This window comes from Rhopalosiphum maidis, chromosome 2 (genome assembly GCF_003676215.2).
Source record: "Rhopalosiphum maidis isolate BTI-1 chromosome 2, ASM367621v3, whole genome shotgun sequence".
Taxonomy (NCBI): domain Eukaryota; kingdom Metazoa; phylum Arthropoda; class Insecta; order Hemiptera; family Aphididae; genus Rhopalosiphum; species Rhopalosiphum maidis.
Window position 1 is genome coordinate 9,291,609 of NC_040878.1, and position 27,893 is coordinate 9,319,501.

Below are 27,893 nucleotides of genomic sequence, written 5' to 3' on the forward strand. Positions count from 1 at the left end.
ATTGACATTCGCTTTTTTGGCGGGTTGGCATGATACTCCATCACTTAGCTACTATATATAATTATAGCGTTGTTTATAAAAACAAATAATTATATATATTACATTTTTTAATAATATTCTATAATATGGGCACAGCATTATTGTGTTTATTATTTAAGTTTAAATTAAATTTGTTATGATGTATAAATACGTTTTAATTTCCAATAATTTATAAACCATATATCATTTATGTCTTTATGACTTTTTATCTGTTGAATATTTTTTCATTTATTACTTATTCTTTTGGTAAATTGGTATTTATATGTTATAAAATTAACCATTATAATTTACAAACAGTTTTTTCGTTTTGTTATTAATTATTATAATATATATTAGGTTTAAAATTAATTATTAATTAGGTTGGTTTAAACCAGAAGTTCTCAAGCTTCTTTTTTCTCGTAAACCACGTGCCAGAATTTTAAAGTTTCGTAAACACACAATATTGAATTTACCCTACTGGTAAAAATGTTGAATACCCTATTGGGTGTATAAAATCGCATTTGCAATAAGTTGTATTTACATTCATTTTTGATGTAACGATAAGGCTTTACCCGACATTATGTTAGTATAATATAATAAATGTAATGTTAATCGAAAGTTTTAATACACGGTAAATTTAATTTAAAATTTAAATATTTAATTTGGTGGAGTATTATAGGTATACTTGAAATATATTATAATAGAACAACTACAAACTGTTTTATGTTTGCATAAGACAATATTAAATGGAGTTATTTTTATTTTTATCTATACAGTATGATTTTAATAATCTGATTAAATAGTTTATGTTTGTATATGTATCTTATTGTATCTTAATTAAAAATTGAATAAAATAAACGTAAAATAAACGATCTATACACGTGTGAAATGAAACAGTCTTAATCGAATTTGAAACATAACTTTTCACGCTTAAGTACACACAATAAATCTTTATGACAATTAAAATAACTGAACGAGAAAACGGCTTAAGGTATTTTAGTAGACTGCTTGTTAGGCCATGCGTATAATGTAAGTATATCCAAATGTACAGTGTTTGACAAGTGTAGCGGTCAGCTATCAACATTTACAGACCGCACAGTATTTGATTTCGCTTCTTGCGCGTATAACTTCTTAATATTTTAACATTAGGTATTACTTATTCTAGTTTTTCAATTATAATTATTATTGAAAATTTAAGAAATGTATAAATATTTACAATGTACAAATTGTACAATAATATAGTCGAATTAAGTATGCATTAGCGTGTTTCGTTAAATACCAATATCTGCGTGATTGAAATGGGAATTAAAATAGCTATAGTGAAAAAATAACAAAGAATAAAAACAACAGAAAAACATGGAAACAGATATTTTACACGATACTTAATGTATTAATATAAAATATTATACAACGTGTTTATTTTTGACAAAAATATCTTAGTGACTTGTATATTAACGTATCAAATTAAGTGACGTTAATCCTAGCAGACCTACATAAATTGACATAAATCTAAACTTTGATTGACATAAATATCCACTAGTAAATCTAGTAAAAAGTAAAATCCGACCAGAATTTATTTGACCCTTACAAGTATCATAACTCCGTTAAATGTTTTTTAATAATTTTATCTGCCTGAAATATTACATACACATTATTGAATATTATCGCTGTATCTCCCTCTCTCTCTCTCTCTCTCTCTTTCTCTCTCTCTCTGTCAAAGAAAAAAAAATACAATGATATTATTTCTTGTTAAAATAATTAAAATATTTTTTTTATAGATTTGAATAAAAATCAAAATACAATCTATACAAATCATCGTAGTTGACAAAATTTAACCAAGATTGTATTTACGAAATTCAATGTCATACCTATTACATAAAATTCGGAACGTGGATATAGTATAAATTAAAATTGAAGCTAACAGATTTAATATTATTTTAAATATAATTACACATAACGCATCGCATGAAAATATAATATAGCTAAAATTCAAAAGTTGCAACAACATTTTATAATGGTTTTCAATATTTATAGTCTTCGGAAACAATTTAAGTACCAGTTATATTGTTGAATACTCGAATCCGTTAGTATTACCTTATATATTAAATAAAGACTTTAACAACGAAACTAGCATCGTCGCAGAAGTATTTGATAATTGGAAAACACATATGGTATTGTATTGACATATTGTGGTCTGCGATGAGTGGTTCATAATCTGTTACGCCAATAATACAATATCCACGCCATGAATGCAATCATCAATCGTAAACATTGACATTCTCACGTCATATCAAAATTATTTGCTGCAAAAATATACGGTCGTAAATTAAATAAAAGGACACCAGTAAACCTTGTAAAGGCAAAATTTAAAATGCCAAAAATTATTTTTATTCCTTGACAATTTTTATTTTTGTTTTTTTATTTTTTATTTTACCCTTTATAATAATATAGTCTGGCTAATGGCCATATAGATCGAAATACGTATATTTTTTTTTAAATAAAAGTCGATTCTATATCCTCGTGAACACATAATAAATATTCTAATCTAAGTTACCTACTCCTTATTATGATTAATAATAATGATTATTTACTGAAAAACAGCTTTGGTTGCATTAGCTCAGAAATAAAATATATATATTACTCTATTTAAATTTTCAAATTTACGTAAAAAAAAAACTAAATAAACATTGTGAGTAGTGGATTTAAACCTAAACGTTTAATGAACAACGAACTAACCAAAAAAATGTTAATAAAGTGATTTTATTGCAATCAAAGAAAAATCATGCAGTATTCCTTTTATAGTTCACTTAAATACTATACCTATATGGTTATGTATACAATTTATAACTTTTCATTTTTAAATAACAGCATTTGTGTTTGCATTAATCAAAAAAATATTTATTTTATTATAGTATATTATGATCGCTCTATAAAACTGATTGATTTCAAATAAAACTGTAATTAAATATTTATTTAGTAACGGAACTATATTGCAGGCTGGTAGATATTTAAAATATCTGCCAATCATTAAAGGCGGGCGTCATTTGTGAATATAAATTGATTAATAGCCTGGCGATTTTCTCAGGCCATTACCCTAAGGTACACGTCAGGGTTTATTTCTTTTTTTTTTTTGACAAAACGCATAATGACACATGGAACGGAAAAGAGAAAAATGGGTGGTGAATCCGCTATTATACATCACCGGCGACCGGCTCTCGATCTAAAAGAACACCTACAACTGTTAATGTTTGCCCACACAGCGAGCCGGTGTCTCGCACACGCACGATCGTTCACCTTGGTGACTTTACCCGGATTAAATAAATAAAATAACCATTATTATTATTATTAGTTGAACAAAATGAGTGCCGCGTTTTTACAACGAACACATTGCCTATAAGGTTTTTCCACGACACGTAACGATCGAACTGAATTTTTAATAAAGATTTATGTTTACTACGTTTTCTACACGTTAGGTGTATAATTACTATTCACATATTTTTCAAGTAAATCCTTTAATTCTATTTAAATATCTATTGAGATGTTTCAAAATGAAAAATTTCGACTGCGTATACTGTTCGATTCCGAGGTTACATTATTTTATGCACAGTAAAATTTAAATTTAAAAATCGTCTTGTTTTTTTTCTTTTAGATTAAAATCTACATATTACATAATTCTACGTAACAATAGAACATTGTAGATGATTACGATAAAATTGTGGATATTAAAGTATTAAAGTATTAAGATAATGATGAAATTGTTACAGGAACTATAATAATGAAGATAATTATAAGAGTTAAAATTTAAATGTTATCATATTAAACCCAAATAGACTAGGGAGAAAATGTACCTTTAGCGATGAATGCATTTAGAACGGAAGAAATAGTGGACCCATTATTGAATTTAAATTTGAATCGTCTGGTATTTACCTAAAAAATCTCCACTATATTTTATTTTTAACTAATTCACACAGTAAATTATATATTGTTTGTAAATAACACGTTCATTCCATACACATTCATACGCAGTTTTTATAAGCTCTTAATATGTAGTATTATACTTATCATAATATTGTCCCTATGCAAATAAATTAGCAGTATATTTTACGGATTGTATAGAATATGTGTATATATTATAATATATGCACCTATATAACTAAAAAAAGGTCACGGAAGTGGTCTCGATTTTTCATTTTATGAACTTTACTTATCCTACATATTTATCCCACGAAAATACTTACATATCTCAAAAAATATATGGCGAATTAAAGAAGTACAAAAAACATATATTGAAAACCTCTTTGTATTCAGATGATGGTAAAATATCAATAGTAATGAGATCAGATGATTTAAATTCTGTCATTCGACCTACATCATCAATAATTAATCGACGAACATTTTAGAAATTGATATTTAGTCTATTTTTGATTGAATACAATCTATTCTATGCGCGCATCGATATAATTAAGAATTTACAATGATTATAGAGTGAATGAAAACATCTTAGTAAGCAATGTAACATATAGTTAATATTATAGTATTATTTTTTTTCTTACCATTGTCACAGTATGTTATTATTCAAACTATTGTTAAATTCAATTAAATGTCATTGAAAATTGTATTATTAGGACACCATAAAAGTCTGGAAATGACTTGAATATTTTATGTTTTATCTAACATTAAAATTAAGAGGTTGGAAGAAGGTTTTTTTTTATTTTTTTTTTTGTAGATAATAAATAGCTGTAATTTATAATATATTAAATGTATATAAATATAACCCAATTATAAAACTTATTAATATAATACCAGAAATAAATCTCAATGTGAAATAGATAAAGTTTAAAATATAATCAGTATAAAAAAACATATTAAATATACATATTTTTCAAAATCACTAAGAATCTGTAAAATTGTTCATCAAGTTTATCGAAATAAGTACGATTGTACAGTTATACTTTACGATCGATAAAGAGAACATAAACGTCATTTTTTTATCGTTTTAGTATTTTACATTATTTTACCCAAACGACTTGGGTACAAAAATAATTCCAATAATTCCCTTTTAAAATATGAAAATGTTTTTGTGACCAATATTAAACTTTAATTTATTTTTCTTTATTATACTAGTAAAACAAATATTTTTTCATGGAACAAAATTAATTGTAATTGTCAGTTGTACTTTTATTTATGTATAGCATGTATTTAGCTACAGTTATTTTAATGTACATTAATAATTTATTGTATTAAATTAACGACTTATAAATAAATAGATTTAAACAGAAATGCAGCAGACTGAATCATTCAGTTTTATAATTAGATCGATATGTACACATAATACAGTGTGTGTAATATAATATTATATCATATAAATGCATTTACTTTTCATATCATTCATACGTTAAAGTAAATATACTTATACAACATAGTACTTAAACAATTTAGTTATTTCTTAAATCAAACTTGAATAATTTAATGTACATGCCCATTACAATATCATTATGTATATTATGCATGTATAATATTGAATATAAATTATGTTACATCAAATAAATGCACACAATAAGAGATGGAAAAAACACGATTTTAACAGAAAACATTAAAAATAAACGATAAAACACAAATAATATCGAGTTATATCGAAAATATCTCATTCATCATATTTTTCTTAATTTTTAACAAAATACTGAATATTACAAAATTAAAAATAATAATATACTGATTTATGTATACGTTCCCATGTTACTTCATTAGGATTCAATTTATTTCGTTATGTTTTTAAATAATAATTTTAAACGTTGTTAGGGTTTGACATTTGTTTGTTCGGGCAACAAATTAACTTGGTTTATCATTATTATTTATTATTTAAAATTGATAAGCAAATAATCAATGATTTACTATTGTAAACACATACAAATTTTCAACGGAATTGATTTACTTTACTCAATCAATGTTACAAAGAGTATACAATTTGGTAGATAACATATAAAACACTACTGTGCCTTGCATTTATAAGTAAACCGTTAAGGTGAAAATACTGCGATAGACATTTTAAATTTGAATATTTGATCACGTGAATTTATGCACTTGCTGAAAAGTTTGTACAAAAAGTTTATTCCCGCCAACGAGAAATGAATGCTAAAATACGAATGACGTTATGATTTGCAGTAATCTTTAATATTCACTCACGTTTGCTGTCTATATATGTCTTAATGTCTCCTGTTTTGTCTTTTTTTTCCAGAGTATTCGTTCTGCGCCTGAAGGTAACAAGTGAAACACATTTTTTTTATGCGCATATACAAAACAAATGATTTGTATAGGTGTAACCACAGTTTTTTCTTTCAAGGGGTTTTTTTACAATACGTAATTATACACTATGACATTTACAGATTTCTTTTTTAATATTCTAACAGCCAGTTTCATCATAATTTATTAAGAATTTAATGTACTATTAATTATATTTACCTGTTATGTGAAACATTATGTTCAAATAATTGTAACGGTCATCGACAAAATATCGCGAACCTGACAATTGCACTTTTAAAAAGCGTAAAAATATTACGCTGTAAATCAAACAATAATTTTATTATCAATCAGTATAAAACTAAAATAAAATGACAAACACAAACACCTGCGAAGTAAAATCAATATTTAAAATGTTTTTATTTTTAATTACCTATTAATTATAGTACGTTTAGTCATAATTATACCTAAAATGAATAAAACATTAACAACATTTATAATATTCATAATTTATCTGTTTTTTCGTATTATTTTATTAAATGGAATTATAATTTACACTTTTAGCTATACACATTTATTGAAGACAATTATATGTCGATTTACAATGAAGAAATTATATTTATGATTGTTATAGTGTACTATGATATACATAGAACACATTACACGAATACATAATCTTGTCAGTAAAAAACGCAATAATTTATTGTCATAATAAAACAATAAGAACTAAAAAGCTATAACTCTGTGTATAATATTTTAAATATTTCACGATTGTTATAAATAGATATAAAGCGTGTTAGTAAAATAAACTCAAGTGAATAATTTTCAGGAGTCAAACAAAAGGGTAAACTTACAATTTTTTTGTCGATCATTGTTGTCTTAAAAAAAAGTTTATATAAAAATATTTACGTTTAATTTACAAAAAAAATAATTTCTTGAATAAAAAAAAAAATGGTCGGTACCGAGTACACACATAATATTGAATATTACAACATTAGTCACTTTAATGGTTTTTGTATGCATTTATACTTTATATATGTGATTCGTTGTTTATGTGATTTAATATATTTTATAAAAATGTACACGGTTGTTTTTAGATCTATTCTAATTTCTGTTTCTCTTTATAAAAAATCTACGGTAAACGATAATTATACATCACAGCCTCAACCACCATGTTCTAATTTAAAAATAAACTGTATCCATAAAACTATGGCTTGCATTATTTTGAAAACAAATAGTTTTGAATGGTGTAAGATTACACAGCAGCAAGTTTATTTCTTCAAAGTGTATGAGAAACCTTTATCATCACGAAACAAATCAATTAAATGAAAACCATTCGTCAAAAACAGCAGATTAATCGATTACACATTATGAAATATGTGCGAGTTATGAGGCGACCCGTCAACTTTTTCAAAATATAGATAGTTAGTTAAGGTTTTCTTGTAAAAGCCGATAACAGCTCATAGACGATAATTATTATTTAATATAATTATTTTTGGTCGGAAGTCTTTATTTTTTTTTTTTTTTTATCGACTTATAGGGTCCCACTCCTTGCTCTTGCTAAAGTCGCTCGCGATGCGTACCAAGCAAGTGTGCAGGTAGGCGGTAGATGAAAGGTCAAACAATTTCTCGTAGACTCGTTTACATAGATTTATACAGAGAACGGCTGTAACACGATTGCGCACATTCTACCTTTTTACATGAAAAAAAAAACGCAACACAATTACGCTCCATGAAATATAGGTGTTGTCCTTTTAAAAATTTTCCTCCCCAATTTTACAGGCTTAGTGCTAAAAAAAAAAAAAAAAATTAAATCGTTGGCTTGGTTAAATAAAATTATTTCATATTACTATGTTATTAATTCCCACAGTACACTTAAAAAAATATATAAATACATAAGGACTATGAATTACATTTTTGTCATATTAAAAAAAAAAATAACATTTCCCCTGATATATAAAATAACTCAATAAATAATTTTTATATTATAATTATTCATTTTTAAAAATCAAAAATGAAATTAAGAATTACAATTTTGTATCACGAATTCGTGATCCCATCTCTTTATTCAAATATTCTTCTATACACAGTATACTATTTCATTGTGTTATAATTTTATCCAAGCTAGCATTATATGATTTTGTCTTCTTGTCCTTTTCCAGAATCGTTTAAATTATTTCGATTTAGTACTATAATTTTAAGTAAGTTTCACTTTGGATGTCTAACAACATTATATTAGCTTCATAAATAGAGAGATGTGAAGTGTAAAACTGTGAGTTAGGTATAAATGTCGGCGGAATGATTCTGGTCCATCGGTCGTTCTAGCATTTTGAGAAAATAAAAATGTTCATTATCCCCCGTGTATTAATATTTTTAAATAGTGTATCGAAAAATTGTTAAAAATACAACATCTATATTTCAAGGAGCGCAACCGTGTTGCTTTTTTCATGTACAAAGCCAGGACGGGCACGATCATGCTACAGCGAGGGGAGCACGTGTGCCTTTTTGCCTTACGCGCATAAAGCTTTTGACGCAACCGCTTCGTTATTGGCGTTTCTATAAATAATATACGTATATAACATAAATATTAAATATACAAAGTGTATTATGTAGATATCGGCTAAAAGTGATATAGACAGATAGTTTTTCGATTTTCGATCTTCTTTTCTATATATAGGTATACATTATACACACTACACACCAACGCTTTCACAAATCCTACCCCTCAGCCGCCTTGCCATGTCGTGGATAAAATACGTTTTGACGTCGTCCGGACGTTTTATACGGTTATTTGGGATGTTTTTCGCTCACGTATCCACACATAAAACGTTTTTATACGTAAGCAGTTTGCCTGCCTATAGAGTTTCCTATTTATAATATATTATAAATAAGGTCCGACCTAAATATAACACCATTGCTATTGATTATGTAAATATTGAAGAGCGTCTAATCTTCGAGATCAATGGAACGGCGATTCAACATGGCTGTACTTAAGTACAAATAACATGCGGCTTGTATGATTGCACGCATACCTTTTTGTCGCAATGACTTATTTAATTAACGTTCAGTAAGGATTTATGTTGCTAATATATTATAATATATTAGTTATGGCGATCAATGCGTCTCATACTTTACAAGAATGTTGATCGAATCTATATAAAAAAATGCACAACATATTACTACTGCATCATAAATAATATGTACTGTTCAGTCTAACTCGAATTTAAAAATCAAAAATATATGAAATAACTAAAATTTAAAAATCGATTTTTACTTTTTATTTATTTTATTGAACTTATGAATTAAATAGATTTATAAAACGTGACTTTAATACTGTAAAATAATCATTGAAGTATTTTTTACAACGACAACTCGTAGATTAGTATATTTGCCTTCGAAAGACATTATAGCATGACGGAATAACGATGATGATTCGTTTGGATACTTAATGTTCAACTTCATATTATTATTATTATAAAATATTGTTTCCGATATCAATGCATTAAACGTTGACCATGATGACGTATAGTAATCAAAAAACCTAACGCAATAATCAGTGTGTAAATACAGATGAACCAGTCAATACAATTTTCCACGAACAAATTGGGTTTGATTTATTATTTATTCTGCAGGAAATCATAAAAACATTTTAGAATTACCTACGTAGTGTGACGTGATAGATAATAAAGTGAAAATCGTGATGATAAAGTGAAATAAAGTTCTTCGATATACATGAAATTTTTAAATATTTCATCAGTAATTCTTAAGTATATTCATCTTACCGCCGTAAACTGTTATTATTAATTAAATGATCCAACAAATTAGACTGTATTTTAAATATTAATATAACTGTAAACTATTATTACAAGAATCTTGAAATAAAACACTATAATTCATTAGATGCAACAGACTTTTCATTATAATATATTATTTATTCAAATAAAAATACATAATATAAATGAAATGTTTTAGTATTGACAAAATATGTTCTAAATGGCTAAATTATATACAAAAGTGAATTTTTATACACTATTTAATTTTCTTGACTATTGTCACATCATAATCTATAAATGAATATTAAATAAATTATTTTAAGTGTATACAATGTATATATTAAAATTCCATTATAATGATATGGAAAGAATCAGTTTTATAATACCTTTAGGAATAAACAATCTTTCAATTTTAAAAAATACAAAATTAATAATAACTACTGCTGTATTACATTTTTAATCTCAGAATCAATCGTATTTAATATTTATGTGATATCGATGAAATATCAGCCATATCTATTGTTGGCACACAAAACCTTTTATCAAAATTCACTTCCGAAATAAATATATACAAGTAATACCAACGATGGAGAGCTTTTTCTCGAAATTATTTATCTACGTACGGTTAATTGAAAAAATGTTATACGTTTCTTAAATTATTATAAAATAATGCGGGTGTGTAAATATTATATTATTACATTTTTGTCATGGCCCGTGAAGATCAGTAAAAAAAATATATCAATATCAACAATATATTATGTTTGTATACCGAATATGCGAATAAAATTTCATTCTTGCTTGAAATCAAGGCTATATTATACTCTCTACCATCTTTTATGTATTATACTTTTATGGTAATTTATTTATTCTTTTTTCAATCTTTGTCGTGAAATAAATATAAATTATAATACAGCTAGCTATTAGCATTTACATTAACAATCGGTGTTCTACATTTTCGTCACAATAAAACTGTAATACTGTTCATAAAATTATACAAATATATCATTATATTTCATGCATACGACTATAATTTAGCATAATAATAATATAATATACTGCACACATAACACATACCTAGGCAAATAGACGGTTCCATCGCATTATATATCCAACTATCCGAAATATGTTTCATTATTACAAGAAAAATAACTTGCTATTTCGATAAATTATTAGCGTATTCATTGTGTGTAATATCATTATATTGTATTTATCAACTATTTTGCATACGTTCTTAGATAAAATGTTTTTTTAAAACGAAATTCATTAAAGAAAAAAATCGAATAGACTGTGTTATCGGAACGTATTTTGTGTATTACAATGTATATAGTTATTGACTATATTTCAACATAAAACATAAGTTTATTCATAGAATATAATCATAAGTCATAACCATATATTACGACCATAAAATATTCATATAGTATAAATGTGATACAATATTTTGTTAAAAATTGTACAACGAATGTGTTCTATATTATAGAATCTATAATAATATTGTAAATGGGTCGAATAATTTTCATTCGTTACTACAACGTATATAATGTACAGTCAATTGTTTTTTATTGCATAAAATGACGAGCTATATCAGACTTGCACTGGCACAGTAAATAGCAAATACTAAATTAAAACGGTTGTGTCAAAGTCGATTTTGTGCAATTATTATTATTATTATTATTTTAGTTTTGCTTTCATATAATATGAACAAGGGTCATGGAAGTATCTGAACCTAGTTACTCATACGCACGTGCTTGGATATGATCCAATGAGGGAAATGGTACACTCGTAGAGATGCGGTGTGAAACAAGTAATTGAATTGGTCTGTATCCAAAAGTAAAAAACGAAATTGACTAACGAAATTTATTTGTATATTAGAAGAATGAGAGTTATGTTATAATGGTTCTAAGATTACACAAGCTCGATGTCGAAATTTTTTGAAAACTAAATACGGTTAAGTCTTAATAACTCGAACACCTTGGTAACTCGAATTTTTATTTATTTATTGAAGTTACTAAAGGTGTAAACATAAAAATACGACGCTATATCGGTGTATCTCAGTTTTAGAGTACCTCGCTTTGTCTCACTAATTTAATCGAGATGAACAATTCGCCTGTGGTAGATTGTATATATATAACACTTGGTATATTTTCGTACGTGGTCCTACTGACTAATTTTTTTAGAAACCTCTAAAAACAACTACTGAATATGTCTTTGAAATACGTCGAATTATTGTTGAGTGTTTATTATACAGATTACCAATTGTTGTATATTTGAATAACAAAAAATTAATTAAGTATCATTTAATTTTGCTAAAAAAAACCGCATACGAATGACAAGTTGGCTAGTCTATAATATTTTTTAAATGCTATTTCTATAATCAATTTCATTCATGGTTCAATCATGTAATAAACAAATAACAATCATTCAATTTTTTCAAGCCAACTTAAAGAAGTTAAAAACCAACCAAAGAACACTCTACGAGTCTTAAGGAATATGTGTGTACAATTTCAGGCTAATTATTGATTCAATAATTTCTAAGATTATAAACCTTAGAAATTAATTTACACACACACATATACAGGATGATTCTTTTATCAAACAACACTCATTATTTCAAAAAGTATTAATGTTTTTGAAAATATTTTTTTACATAGTTTCAAATTGTTAAAAAAACAACGTTTTTATTAAAAATTTATATTTTTAAATATTTTTTATCCTTATAATTTTTTAAGTTTTTTACTTTTTTGAATGACAATATTGATTTTTAATTTCATATTCTAAAGCAGAATAATTTTGTGAGTATTTTGATACATAAAAATCGAATTTAGGGCGAATAGTTAATGAATTATACGTATTAAAGTTTAGTTGCGAGGAGTGGAGTGGTACCGGGGTTATCTCGAAAAATGTTTGTCCACTACTCCGCTCGTCTAAACTTTAAATAAGTATAACTCATAAAATACTCACCCTAAATTCGAATTTTATGTATAAAAAAACTCAGAAAATTATTCTGCTTTGGAATATGAAATTAAAACACTATGTTGTCATTCAAAAAAGTAAAAAAAATAAAAATTATAAGGATAAAAAATATTTAAGAATATATTTTTTTAATAAAAACGTTGTTTTTTAACAATTTTAAACTATGTAAAAAACCATTTTCAAAAACATTAATACTTTTTGAAATAATGAGTGTTGTTTGATAAAAGAACCACTCTGTATATATTATATATGCCTTCACGTTAAATTGGCTGTACCAAGTTAAGAGCTTAAGACTTACACAAGATAAATATATGATAAATAATATAATAGTGATCAGTTTGGTGGGAGAAACCACTGAGTGGACTAAAGTCACATTGTTTGTTTTTATTTAATTATATTTAATTTTGAATCCTGTTGCAAATGATGGTACAATTTTTTTTAAGATATATCGAGGGAATATTTATAAGTTTTGAATGTGGCTAATTTAGGTATTTAAATAGGCAATAGGTCTAGAGTGGACATTTTTATAAAACCTTACAGTTTCTTCGTGGACAGTTTTAATTTCTAGACATGTATGGAGTATTATTAGATTATTAAAATATGATAGAGCATTTTTGATTTAACGAAAAACTGTATTTTGAATTCTGACTATATGGATTCTTATGAATTGTCATAATTTATTATTGTCTTATTATCCGAAATTTTAACTACTGATGTATTTGAAGGGATGTCTGAAGAGTATAAGTGATGTAATACTAGTGATGTATAGTATATAATTGGAGAGAAGATAGGCAATATGAATATTATATAATCTTTAGCATTAATATCGTATTATTCTATATAGGTACTGTTTATTATAAACAAATAAAATGATCTCAACTAACACACTTTGTTGAGCAATGCTTGTCGACGCGTTTATTTAATAATTTTCTGCGGAGTACTATTGTCATATTAGTATAGGATATAAGGATACGGAGGTATAACACTAATTATACATATAATTTGAAAATGTACAATTTAATCAATATTAGGCAATCATCATATTAGTCATATTACTATATTATAGTAATAGACTACATAATATATATTTCATATATATTATTGTGTCTCAAATCATAACTCATAATAGCCCCGTTGACGACGATTTAAATTACCCAAAAGAATCGAAGCAATACGCCTCGTAAGGTGATGAAATCTTAGTAAACGATGACTGATTTTTGTTGCGTCAACTTCCTGCCAAGTGTACGGTGTACACACTATGAAAACAACGAAAGAGACGGAAAATAGTAATAATAATGATAATAATGGTAATAATGATAAAAACAAATTACGGTGGTCGTGTTTACGAATTTCGACGTAACTATATTTTTTGGGAATGTACCGACTGTCGTGGGAGAAGGAGGAGGAGGTAGAATAAAAATGGAAGAAAAACATAATCCACGAAGATGAACTGTTAAACGGGGAGACCTTGGCGGGATTCACCGTGTAGAAAGTGCATATTACAGTATACGTGGTAAGGGCGACGGCGGTCACATTTTATAATGTCTTTCGTTTTATATACGTGTTATTATAAATGTATTACTTTTTTTCACCTTTTTTCCTTCTCGTCCGACATTTCTCCAAAATGATATTGCACCTCCGCACGACTGTGATCGTATAACATTTATATTTACACGCGTGTGTGTCTGTATATATCCGAACAAAAACGAACTATACGCATCCGAGCAATGAACCATCCACACACGTACACACACATGCACACATGCACACACACACACACACACACACATATAATATATAATATATGATCTTTTAGAGACGTACGTGATGGTCATTGTGCGCGGGTCGCACACACTCGTGCTGCAGTGTGATTACAAAACGTATTTTTTCGAATATTTTTTTCTTGACTCTGTATATATATATATATATATATATATATTATATTTCGTGTGTATAGCGCACGTGTGTGGTACAACGAAATTCATTGTTAACTGCGACGGCGGTGAAATAATGTAATGGCGAACGATTTTCCGGGCGGCGCGAAAACGGACGGACGGGCACAGTAACTATATCTGCTACGAAGCGACGGCGGTATTATGATGATGACGGAAAGGAAAAAAATCAAACCTTGAAATCTACCTATACGTACTGCGTAACAATATATTATGAGCTGACGGATGGCAGCCGTTGACGGGAGATATGGTACTATTTTAAGATAGAATTTTGAGATTTTCGAGTGATATAGGTATCGTTACGTGTACCTATACCGTGGTTATAAGAGCGCTCATCAGCCACCGTAGTTGTACCACTATGTTTACCGTTAATGGAATATCAGCGATGCCAGTGGTCCAGCTGCAGTAACTTCGGATGAGCGGTGATCGGATACCAGTGTATTATGCGAGAGGTGATAAACAAAGCTATGGGTTTTAAATACTTTAGGATATTGGGTGTCCTGCGGGCACGGTGTTTTCGTGAATCGTGATTGATAACCGTCAGCCCAGTATAGGTGTATTATGGGAATAGGTGTAGAATCATTGTCGGTTATAATGTGATTAGTATTTTTAAGAAATAATCGATTATGTGTGGGGTGAATGGCATTCACAAATGATATCAAGTGAGTGGGGATGACGATAACGGTAATTACGAGCTAAAAAAAAATAAGGAGATCGGAGAGAGAGAGGACACCATAATTTCCCTACTCCGTATTGCTAACCTTCCATTTAAAATAATGGGACAACGTTCGTCCCAAAAAAGGCATAATATTTTACAGGCAGTAAGCTCACTCGGTAACCTGCGTCCTCGTTTCGGTGAAAAAAGTTGGCTATATCAATATTATCGATATTTTAACTAAAATTGGTATTCTGCAACATGAAATATTTATTAGGTATTATTAATTAAAACATTCTTTTATTAATATTTTGAATTTCATATCTGATATCAATTTCATTTTGCATTTAGATATTTAATAATTGTAATATTAACAAAAAATGAATAACTAAATAAAAAGTATTGACTAATATTATAGTATTTAAAATATTATAAATGATAACTTTAAATCGATAAGTTTTTTTTTTTTTTGTATATTATATACTAACATATTATAATATAATATATTAATATTGTGTTATCATTGAAGTATTCATTAGTGATATTTAATTATTTAATTTATAAATTAACTTAACTGCTGCTAGTAGGTATGAGTAAAATATCAACGTTAACTATACCTTAGTCGTTTTATACATAAATATTGTTCACTACGTTAGCGTTAAACCAATTTTTAAAATTATGTTTATTGATTTACTGTGCTTAACTGGTAACTGCAATATAAATATTTCAATCATTGCATACAATATTAGTATTATAATTATCACTCGCTTTACAGATTAATCGTATGCAATATACAACTATAAAATATTGTTTCTAATGTGTGTTTTAATATTATATATTATACTTATTTTAAAATTGGAATAACAATGAAATTGAAAATAATGAATAGATAGTCTGCAATCTTAATGTAAAGTATAATAATAATAGTAGTTTATTGTAAAAAATAACGTTTTACATAAAGATAACCAAATTAAAAATAAAACAATTAATGACGCTGCCCCAAAAGCATAGCTTGTGGTGAGTGCAGCAAATTCAAAACAATACTAACATATTACAATTGATTATTCATAATAAAAATAATATAATGTTTATATTTTTATTAACGTATGACATTATATAACTAACATATTTCATATAGATAAATATAATAGGAAAGAAAAACAATTACAAGTTTTAATTTTTGATATAATATGATTCAGATTCATATGTTTTGAATATTTTCTATAATGTTATTTATATAACCGGAATTTTTCTATATTTCTTTGTATAATTGTAGCATACAATTCTTCGAGAATATGGATATAACATATATTCGTATATTAACAAAGTGCATTCAAAATCAATTTTTCGTATGGATCTACGAGACCGCAACTAGGTTATTCGTAAACTGGAGTCTAGAACACAGGTACCTATGCAGCTATATATGACCTGTTTTTGATCTTTTTCGTTCGAACGCAACTTATCCATTAAATAAATTTTGGGACGTAAGTCACTAGGCACCTAAAAATAACGGACATGCGTGAGTCATAATAAAATATTATATTGTGATGTTTAACTTAGGTTAAGTTACGTAAAATATTGTGGGCATGGATTTTAATATTATAACCTCCAGACTTTTTTGCGAATGATCTTAAACGTTGATTACTATTCATAAAATGTAATAATTTAATCATTCATAATAATATCAACATTTTATTTTTATTTTTATTTTTTTTCATATTATTTCATATTTCGATGTGTTTGGAATAAAGTTCTAAAAAAAAAATAATAATTGTACTAAAACCCATTTAATATGAGTATATTTTTGATAGTATCGATAATGTCAATTCCTGCATGTCATTACTAATTTGCATAGAAAGAATATAAAAATAAAACTTTTAATTTGCATTTTTTTTTAAATTAAATTAAATTTATATTGTATTTAATTTTTTTTCAATGCCATTTTGTCATTTTTAATAGCAATTTAATTAATGTTTTAATTTATCACACAGCTAATTTCTCCGCAATCTTTGTTAGCATTAGAAACCATATTTTTAAAAACTATTTTAATAATTCTACATTTTTGACGATATATTTAAGTGTTGACGCTTAATATCAGTATTTTTTTTTTTTTAAAAAAATCAAATGAATGAACTACCAAACTAGTTTTAAATATCGACAAACTTGATGGGGTGAAATCAGTTTTTTTATAGATTAAAAATTGAATAAAATACTCACCTTTAAAAGCTCAAAAACAAATATATACCAAAATGTTTTAAACTACATTAAACAACCAGAGTTAGTTAAATAAAAAGTTTGGCCATTTAAAAATCCATACTATATAGTTAAACGTAGAACACACCCTCTTGTATGTTATTGAAAAGTCTCTAAAAACTAGAAACAGACAAACGATTTTATAAATATTTTGTCCGTGGTAGCAAATATAATAATGTAGGTGCTTACGCCAAATCGATCGCTAAATTTCTTCAAAATTGCAAGTATATCATTGCATAACGATCGATGATATACGAAGCGGTCAGTTCGTTACGTTATATTACAATAAATAATAATATTATTGTATTGTAATTATATACTTACTGAAAAAAAATTCAACGAAAATGATAATAGTATACAATATATTATGCGGAAAACACGTACAGCTGTCGACGTCGGACCCAAAGAATAATACTATTTTTCGAATGTATCTCTACTCTGTATTTGATACCATAGTATAATACACATTATGTCGTTATTACGATTTTTATAATATCGACAGTAGCATTCCTTGTTCCTAATGCGCGTAACGGATAAATTGATTTTTAAATCTCTCGGTTTTAATGGGAATCGTTATTAATATATTTTTTAATTTAAAGAGAACTGATTGGACAAAGTCTCAAAACCTACATTCCTATTTTGGTCATATTATTATCCACTGATATTGCTCGTGTTAGCGTGTACGTAATAACATATATATCAGATACATTGATACATCTGTGTGTTAGTATAAGTATTTTTTTTTTTTTTAAATAACCGACGACCCCGTTACCTTCCCGCGTGTAATAATCGCGAAACCATTAGCTTTCACGAGTAAACGAAAGGTTGTACGTTCAAAAGACCGAACCGCACGAAATGCCGTCCCTTATCAACGATCAACAACTATTGTTGTGTTCCGATCGATTAAACGATGCATGGTGTAGATTATATATTTTATAATATAATGTTGTGTACACTAACTTCGTTATCTATTTAAAAATAATGTGATTATTTTACTGCAGGGGTGAAAAAAATAAACTTGATAGAGTATTTACCTATGATGATTATGCTATAGAAAACTATTAAATGTTACTCGACAATTCCATCATGTCACATCTGGGATTTTAAATGCGATGACCATGAGAGATATCTTATATATAAGTAAAAAAAAAAAAAAAAAAAAAAAAAAAAAACATAAAAATGTTCTTCAGTTGTTTACAGTTTAGTAAATTGATTTTTTTCGCGTGTATTCACAGATTTTCCGACGTTTCTAGTCACGAGCGGATACATCAAACGCGTGTAATAGTCATATAATAAAATAAAATACACCACATAGCATACCTATACCACTATAATTTGAAGAAGTTCGCAGTAAATAGTATACCTACTGTTATTATCATCATTATCGCCATCAGATAATTCTTTGTTTCTATAACAAAAACTATTATCGATATTTATAAATAAAAAAATATAATAGTATTGTAAAAAATACACGAGAGTGTAATAACTGTTGTTGTTAAGAAACTAGTAGGGTTAAATATTAATCAATTAGGGCTGGGATTTGTATGTAAATATATTTTTTTACTAAAACATGATAAATATTAAGTATTGGAAATGATAAATTCATTTCACGTAATTTTCAATAAAATAAAACATATTTTATTTTACATGTTTTTACATATTATTTCGTAAATGTTGACAATGTCGGTGGTTTAGTAGTATTATAGTATTATACATTTATACATCGATAATAGTACTCGTAAAGATTGTAAGTGTATAATGCATATGGGAAATAAGTTATGAAAGTATTGGTTAAATATTAATAACTTGATTATAGTTTATCTTAATTGTTTCTGTTCGATAACTATACATTAGTGATCTTAGAGTATGCTTTATATTCAACAATTATTAGACAAAATATATTTACGAATATTTAACATTGTCAGTACTTGCGTTTGCATGGTTATGAAAATAGCTTTTTATTTTATATTTTTTAAATTAAATTGATTAGAATTTAAAAACAATTAATAATTGTATGTTATTCAAAAATTATTTAGAATTTAATTTTAATTTTACACGTTAACATAATTTTTAATTTTTCTCGTCACATATTTTTTATTTTACTATATATTTTGGCCATTTTAATTACATATATATGTACATATTTTTTGTTTTTTATTACATATAAATCCTAGCCCTAATAATCAATAATACAACAGTGGTCGATACAAAATATGAAGTTAATCAACAATAACGATTACAGCGTTGTTTTTTCAGCTATTATTTTTATCTGGAATCGGTAAATTGATTTGAAAAAAAGTATAAATTCAAATTACTTAAATAGTTCAAACGACTAACATCATATTTACGCGTTTTTATTTAATTTAAAACTTGCCTGCAACCTTAATTTTTCCCTTTCACAGACAATTTACAATTTTGTTCTCCGTCAGCCATAATTCATTGTATTGTCGTAACTAATTTATTTAGGTATATTTTTAATTATTCATGTTTATTTATTTCTCAGTATACCTACTAGTGTAATACTTTTGTTAAAAATGACTAGGATATCGCATTAACACTAAATTATTTTTAGGATATGAATATTTTTAAAAATAAATCGATTTCATTTTAAGAGTATTAATTTATTTTCAGCAGAGATGAAAAAAAATGATAAAAACCAATATTATCATAACATTTTTTATTTTATGCTTTACGCTCCTTTGAGGTTTTTCACCGCCAAAATGATTTACTTCCATCGTTTTCTATTATGTATTTATTTGTAATTTTTCAAAATTGTCTTATTTTCTTGAAATTCTGTACTTCCTAATTCGTCCTAACAATTCTATCTATCTAGATACCATTCTCACTTAATTTCGTCTCATATTCAGTCGTCATAGTACATAATTATTGTTTATATTAAAAATCTAATTTCTACTCACTTAAAACATTAAGCATGATGATAATTCCGATTTATTTAAATGATAATATTTTAATTGTGGTATAGTTAATATAAACAACTTTTAATACAATTCTTATATGTATAGAAAAATATTCAATTAATAATTTGTATTTATAATTTTGTATTTTCTATATTTAATAATTAATTGCGACCTATATTAATAACATAACGTGGTTTAGTATTTAATCATTAAAAAGTTATAATTCTAATTAAAAGAGTGAATTAATCTTAAAAAACGATTTATATTTAAAAAAAAGTTTTTAAAGCATAATAATAAAACATTTTATTATGATAATGCTTTTTACAACTAAAAGCAAATAACCTGTAATTATTTCCTTTAAATTTTACTATAATTAGATTAAAACTAATTATAGTAATATTTTATAAAGACTTAAAGTAAATATAATAAAACTTACGATCAAAGATTGAACTAAAAAAAGGGTCTGTATAGACTATAAGAACTTACAGATAAATTTAAAGTATAATATATTTATGTCGGTTATTAAAAAATATAAATGAAAGTTTTTTTATAAAATTAGTTAATCAAATGGTTTTTTATAAGTAAAAATAGCTTTTTAGAATATTATTTCCAAAAATAATTTTTAGTTAATTAATAAGTTTATTATATGTACAAAAATACCTCTTCAAAAATCTATTAGTTTAATCCAATTTAATATAGATAGAAGGATACTTGAATGTTTCAAAGTACTTTTTATTAACAACCTCTTGAATAATATAAAAATTAAAGAAAAAAAAACAAAAACATAATTGAAAAATTAACTCTTGCAGAATCTAATCTAATAATTAATTTAATTATCTGATCCCCCTCCTAACTCATTAAAAAAGAATAATTAAAATACAATTAGAATTCAAAAATCAGTAAATCTGGGAAAGTCAATCTTAAGTAGATTTGACGACAAAATTAAATATGTTTTTAGAATTTGAATCGCTTCGCTAAATCAATCGGTACGTTGGGATGGAAACACGTCTAAATTCCTAAATTCGTCTAAATAATCCACGTATGTTAGACAAAGATTAAAAATCACCACTTTCAATTCCCTTAATAATAATAGTATGTATGTGTTTTAAAACAGACTTGTTACGTATTTTTAATAAATTGAAACACGTTTAAAAACATGTATAGTAAACACAGAACACATTAATTCATTTGTGTTTGCCTATAGGTTATGCCTAAAAAAGAATTTTAATCTAAGAGATATGAAAATACTACAATATTGATAAAATAAACTTCTATTAAATACAATATTGATTGTATTTTGTTTTCACTAGTAATAATAAATTACTGTACTTACACAGTTACACATCCTGTTACTGATTAAGGCTCATACATAAATAATATTAAATAAAAATATGATAATTTATTACATTACAATACATTATCAGACACATGTTTAAGGGGCATATGTATTGATGTTTTACAAGGAGTTTAAAATTGGCTACAAATATACATTATTAAACACCAAGAATCGTCTTAATTTTATAGATGATTTTACCTTAATGTTTACGGTAATTAACTGATTTTAAAAATGTTATTTTTCATTTTTTTTTTTTTTTGCAGAGTACTCCCACTTCTCAAATTTAAATTCAACTATTTACTTTAAAACATAATTTTTAATAATTTATAATTTAATTAAAAACAAAGATTATATACTGTTTCAATAATATTTGTGTTTTTTACAACAATAAAAAAAACTGTTTTTAAAAAATTAAAAATTAAGATTACGATCCGTTTTATTTTATTTTATACGAAACGGGCTTGCACCCAAGTAGATACAGAGTACATATTATAACATAATGTAATATCGAACAATATAAAAATATATTAATTAGTAAATAACAAGTATAGATAAGTATATATAACAAGTGTACAACGCTAATGGATTCATATATTATGAAAAGAAGGGTCCTTATTATTTGCAAGTTTCATTAAACTATTAATTTATTAATTGGCTCATTGGCCATATTATAATTAGTCGAGCAGAGAGAAGTATAAAAAATAATTTTACTACGAGTAACATGTAAGGGTATATTTAACATTTAAAAGAGAAAGAAAAGAGAAGGATCATCAATATTAGAAGAGATATGAGTTTTCTAAGTAAATGTTCACGTATAATTTCATGTCATCAGCAAAACATTTTAAGTGACTGGTGTCGGGGCACAGGTTTTGCACTATATTGACAAAAAGGGAAAAAAATAAAATGTTAAAGATTGTTTCTTTGGGGGTATGCCAAAAGTAGCCATTCTGTATGTTAGGTTAGCGGATTTGATTTCATATCAAAAAGCTTCATAAATTGAGACCTGTTAGATGGAGTTTACCAAATCCAGAAAATCGAAGTATATGCAAAAGAATTTTATGGTTTAAAGAGTCGAATGCCATGAAAAAGTGTATATATCACATCGACCTGAGCACTGACATCAAAAGCACTGATAATATATAATTAAAGAAAGTAATATTATATCTGAAAGTCAACAGACTTTTTCTTGTTAAACCGTTTTTTGATTCTATTTTGCAGCTCACTAAAGTAAAAAAAAATTTTTTTATAGTCTTAAAAATATAAACCTAAGAAGATTAAAAAACTATTGATTTTCAAATAAGAAAATGTATGCCAGCATTTAATTTTAATGAAAATTAAATATTAAAAGTTATCTCATTTTTAACAAGTTTTATACTTGTACAGGTACTACTGATGTAGTTGAACAAATTTAATTTATTTTTTTATTGATTTATAGATAATAAAATAGTTCTGAATATTGTATAATTGTAAAACTATGTATGGATTGCATACTTAAATTAACTGTGTTACCAATCATTTATAATATTCGATAATCACTAGAATCTATGTACTTATATATTATAATGTTAAATGAAACGTATTACAAAAATTCCAGTAAATGTAGAGAAAACTACCAAAAACAGTATTATAATAGACAAAAGTATTAAAACATTAGAATAAAAAGTTAAATAAATAATATTGAAATAAAAAGATTAAATAATCATAAAAAAACACTACTAATTATTTAATGTTTTATTGAAACTCTAACTGTAAATTTATTTTGGTGAAAAATTCAACATTCTTTATTATTTTGTTTTTTTGATTTACGTTAAAAAATTATTAATTCATTGCATTATGGTTTCATCCATCAACGCGTTATCCAAAAAATATATGATATGTTTTTTCCCCATTTGATAATAATTTATCATAGTTTACGTACAAAAAAAAAAAAAAAAATCCGGAAACAATAGGTACGATTTAAATTGGTCCATTTTAACGGGTAATAGTAATGTAGAATTAACATATCCTATTTAATTCAAACTGTTCAAAGAATATTTACACAATACACCCAGCTTTTTTGTTATTGTGAATTGTTATAAATCAAGTCTTAGGTCAAACTTACAATCTGGGCTACGTTAAACGTGATTTATACAGTCTAATTCCTTTTTCAACTTTTTAACGAAGTGAAAAAAAGAAAAAACTATTAATATTGTTTTTATTTGTTTGTTTATTCATGCGTGCTTTGATGGTTTCTATTGTATACGGTACGATAAATGGCAATATTTTATAATTACTAAAACTGAAATGTATTATAATATTATCAATATCTATACAAACTATTTATTCATTTTTTTAAGCGTGTATTATTCACTTATGGCTTATTTTTTATTTTAAAGATTTTCTTTCGCCTAATTAAATTTAATATTAAATTATTTAAAGTCTCGTGCAAAATATTAATTAATGTAAATTTATCGGCATTAAATCTATAAGCGAGGCTTTATGAACAAAAATAAACAATGGCAGTTATATTATCAAAGTCAAATAAACAATTGGTACAAATTAAGTCAAATCAATCATCTGCTTATATAGTTAAAATTTGGAATTATTTTCTTAAAAAATCTTGCCTTTTGTTTATTTTTATTATTTTTTTTTCGTTATTGATATACATTAATAAGTTTTATTATAATTCAATTTCCTCTTTCAATCAAATATAACTGTTAAACTTACTATAATCACTATAAATTAATTTAAATCCAATCATTTTTAATGTTATCTTTAGTCAAGTTAAAAAATAATAGCGTTAAAGGTAATTCGCTTATTTATTGTAAGATTATGTTCGTATTTTATAAATGATTAGTATTAATGAATCAACAACCTATTGAGCCGGATTTTTTTTCTATGTATCCCATATATTATTGATGTTTTTGAGTATATCTATTTATCAGCACGAGTAGCACGACCGTGGCAGCACCTATAGATAATTATTTAATTATTAATGATAATAAATTAATCGAAAAGACGAGGTTGAATAGAAAAGTTTTACGCCTTTAGACTTTTAAAATTTCAAGTGCAACAAGAAAGCAACAGGCGAGAACTAACGAATATTACACGACAAACACTAAATAATATATTGTTATAAGTATATATTATAATATAAATAATATTTAATACATAAATAGTTATTTGAGTTCAATGTAAATTGTGAAAAAAAAGACAATTAGACGACGAGATGCAAATAATAAAATAGTCCAACATCAACGCAGTTAACGTATAAACGATTACCACTCATTATAAAGGCCTTTCTCAGGCCCACCAATATAAGGCAATAATACAAGCAACTGTGTTAAATTGTTAAACTCGATAAAATCGATGAAAGACCGTTGAAAAAGTGAAAACCACACCATCACGCATCGCATTTAAACGCGACAACATACAGAAACTATGTGGTTTTCTCATGCCAGAAAACCATTCAGTAATGCGATGTCCGTCACATATACCGTCAAATAACCAGATCACGCGTTTAAAATATGATCTAATCCGACCGACGACGACAATCAACAGGCCGACTTGTCGACACTCGTCGAGACAGGAGCCATTGGAAACGATTCGACACCGCGGTGATAATATATCAGCGACCCAGTGACCAAACAACCTAATCGATCGAAGCACCGCAGTGACGTAGTGTGACGGTTGCCTATCCAGCAATATCATCGGCGTTCGACATGGCCACTTGTGGTCTGCACCAAAACGCCTGCCACCACTGGCTGCCTAATAGTCAACAATTCTGTGACGACGGTAAGCCACCTGCAGTTTCCGACGATAGTACAGCCGATGTGCACTAAAGCCGTGCGCGGACCGGGCTGAACCACATGTTTCTTATAAATGGACTGGTCCAAGTGGGCTTTGCTTTTTAAATTAAGTTAGGGAATGCTCGGGTTTCAAAAAATAGAATAGTACATAGTGTTTTTATGCGCCAGAATTGTATAATATTATTCGTTGAAATATATATTGGTCGATGGACGACCAAAAAGGAATGAAATGGGAAAAAATATTGTACATGTGAGTTTGTGAACACTGAGCTCGACTGTATTAATTTAAATATTCTAATTAAATTATTATTTATTTAGATAATTTTTAAATTTGTTTAAAAAAAAAAAATGGTTGGCGAAAATGGCTAACGTCGTCGTTGTCGTCGTAATTGTATAGATAATTATACATTATTATGTATACATTCTGAAAAATCGAGTAGCTACGGTTGACTATCCGAAAATTATCCGTGGACCTGACGGAATACATTGTCGTTAGTCGTTACGATTGCCCACTTAAAACCTCGATATAACAATGATATATTATAGGCACATCGACGTCGCCTTAATCAGCGCAGGGTGAATCAAGTGAGCCTTATAATTCAACATATCTACCACCTGTTACAAATCGATATAACATTGGAAAGTTATTTGCATCGCGACCAGAACCAAATCGTCCAGGAAAACACTGTTATTATTCTACCAATACTCGATGCGCTTGTTTAGGCGATTGTCGGTTATTATCAACACCATTTGTTTAAGTGGCACATGACTGACAACGGTCTCTGTCTAATATTACACTAGGTACATTATCATTTAATTATACGATGTGTTTAGGGCCTGTATTCACTATCTGCCCAACGTTATGATCCATAAACCACTATCAATCTTAATATTCATTTACAGATTATAGACTCTTTATTTTATGTCACATTCAGTGATTTTGTACAGGTCCATAAAACACGGACACTTTGAGTACGAGTGTATTATTATTTGCTTAGTCAGTAGTGGAGCTTGAATCACGAAGTATAGAGTCTAAGTACCCTAAATCGAAACTTTCAATAGATTTGCTTGAATTATAACCACTTACTTTGTAGACAAATCATAATACATTTTACCATCACAAATTAATAAATTAAATTGTTCAATTTGTACTCCATTATATTTGTGTGATCTTTAGTTCTATTGTAGTTTGAGAGATATTACAACGTTTATTCGTAATCACAATTATTATTATAAGCTTAATACCATACGTGCTTAGTTCGTTCTCAATACGCAACCATTTTATCAACGGTCTAAGATTAAAAAAAAAAAACTGAGTCCTATTACTCTATTCTACAGAGTTCTTTTTTGGTCTTAAAAAATTCCAAGTTTTACTTAAAACTGAGGACCACTGTCGAAAAGCTAAATTATTTAGCTAAAATAATCATAGTCAGATTTTACAAAGAAATTAAATTATTATGATGTTATTGAAACATTTTATAATAGTTTAGTAGCAATAGCCAACCAACTACTCATTAACTGAATAGAATTAGATTAATACAGTCAAGTCGGGATAACTCAAAGTTGAAGGGAAATAAAAATTCGCTTTGAGATATGTATTATTCGATATATTTATGTATTTAACTCGAATTTAAATGCATTTATATTTCTAAGGATAAAAAAAAATTCTAGTTATCAAGTTTTTCGAGTTATTTGAGGTCCGAGTTATCGCAACTTGACTGTATATAAACAACTACTACCTTAGTTTGAAAGAACAAAAAAAGGTGTGCAAACTATAGTATGAAATAAATAAAAATTAAAGTAAAAAATCTTCCTTAAATAATTAATTTAGGGAATACCTTAATACTTTGATCGTAATTGAATGTTTGATATAAAAATATGATATTTATAAATTCTAAATTGCGCGTCAATTATGCAATTATATTTATATAATTTATATAATTGTGTACAAATAATTAAAAGTACTAAATATACTCTGTATTGGTTTGCA